This window comes from Mandrillus leucophaeus, unplaced genomic scaffold (genome assembly GCF_000951045.1).
Source record: "Mandrillus leucophaeus isolate KB7577 unplaced genomic scaffold, Mleu.le_1.0 Scaffold1508, whole genome shotgun sequence".
Lineage (NCBI taxonomy): Eukaryota > Metazoa > Chordata > Mammalia > Primates > Cercopithecidae > Mandrillus > Mandrillus leucophaeus.
In genome coordinates this window covers 3,840-5,719 of record NW_012101486.1, presented here as the reverse complement: position 1 = coordinate 5,719, position 1,880 = coordinate 3,840, and the positions used below count along the sequence as shown (strand labels likewise).

The 1,880-nt window shown below is 50.3% G+C and overlaps 1 pseudogene; it reads left to right on the top strand.

Moving 5' to 3' along the window:
* LOC105535827 overlaps positions 1–1,880 on the top strand; it is a 6,926-nt pseudogene that overhangs the window by 4,555 nt on the left and 491 nt on the right.

Below are 1,880 nucleotides of genomic sequence, written 5' to 3'. Positions count from 1 at the left end.
AGTGACCTGGCATGCTGGACCCCTCAGGGTCTTTACTTTTCGAGGACTCTGTCCTGTAGGCTGGGCAGCAGAAGGCCAGGATATGAGGGCACAGAGGCCCTGGGGGGATGCCTCGTGGGGATAGAGGGGAAGCTGGGGAGAAGGTGGAGGGGAGTGGGGCAGAGATGGGGCCACTCCAGGAGTGTGCTGCGGAGTGAGAGGTAGAGCCAGCAGATGGGATACCGAGAGCTGTCTGATGCCCGCATGTTGCAACATCTGAACACACGGAGCTCCAGCTGTTCCAGTAATGGCAGAATCTGGAGAACATAAGTGGGGGTTGTCAGAGTGATCCACCTGGGGGACATGGAGGCCATAGATTTCACACAGGACTCAGGTGTGGAGTTCTCCAGGCCGTGGGCCAGGCCCACTCAAGCCTGCCTCTGTGAACTGCAGCAGGCGCCCAGGCTTCTCTGGATGCCTGTCCCCAGCCATCCAGACAGCCTGCAGGGACCACCACCCACAGGCTCACTCATACCCACAGGGAGGGAGAAACAGAAGACCCCAGAAGAACAGGGGGTGATGCTTGTCGTGGTGAGGGTCTGGAGTCATTGAGGGAAAAGGAAATTCAGTCAAGCGGTCTTTTAAGTTTAGGGAAACTACACATTTTTAAAAGTTGTCCAGAGCCAGGCGCGGTGGCTCAAGCCTGTGATCCCAGCACTTTGGGAGGCCGAGGCGGGCAGATCACAAAGTCGAGAGATCCAGACCATCCTGGCTAACACAGCGAAACCCCATCTCTATTAAAAAAAAATACAAAAAAAGAAAAATTAACCGGGCATAGTGGCGGGAGCTTGTAGTCCCAGCTACTCGGGAGGCTGAGGCAGGAGAATGGCAGAACCCGGGAGGCGGAGCTTGCAGTGAGCCGAGTTCACACCACTGCACTCCTGCCTGGGCAACAGACAGTGAACTCCGTCTCAAAAAAAAAAAAAAAAAAAAATTGTCCAGAGCATGTAAGATGATGACGTTTGCTATGTGGAAGCCGTGAGTCTCACATGAGCTGTGCTGCCTGATGCAGGAACCACGAGCTATATATGGCTGGCATGGTCACTGTACTGTGTGTGTTATGCACAGCAGGTGCCAAAGGACTGGTACAAAAGTGAATACAGGGCATGGTGGCTCACAGCTATAATCCCAACACTGGGAGGCAGAGGCAGGAGGATCACTTGAGGCCAGGAGTTCAAGACCAGCCTGGGCAACATAGCGAGATCCAGTCTCTACAAACAAAAGAACAGAAGTGAATGCAGTCCAGGCGCAGTGGCTCATACCTGTAATTTCAGCACTTTGGGAGGCTAAGATGGGTGGATCACTTGAGTCCAGGAGTTTGAGACCGGCCTAGGAAATATGGTGAAATCCCATCTCTATTTAAATAAAAAGGGGAAAAAAAGTGATTGCAACATTTCATGAATAACTTATGTACTGATTACATGTTGAAATTATAATATGTTGGATATTTTAGATTAATTGAAATATATTATTTGAATTAATTTCACTAGAAATTTAATTTTCTAGTGGTGACCAGAAAATTTTAAATTGTGGCTGGGGGCATTGGCTGATGCCTGTAATCCCAGCACTTTGGGAGGCTGAGGCTGGTGGATCACCTGAGGTCGGGAGTTTGAGACCAGCCTGACCAACGTGGTGAAACCTCGTCTCTACTGAAAATACAAAATTAGCCGGGCGTGGTGGCGCATGCCTGTAGTCCCAGCTACTTGGGAGGGTGAGGCAGGAGAATCGCTTGAGCCCGGGAGGCGGAGGTTGTGGTGAGTGGAGATTACACCATTGCACTCCAGCCTGGACAACAAAAGCAAAACTCCGTCTCAAAAAATAAAAATAAAAAATAAAAAATT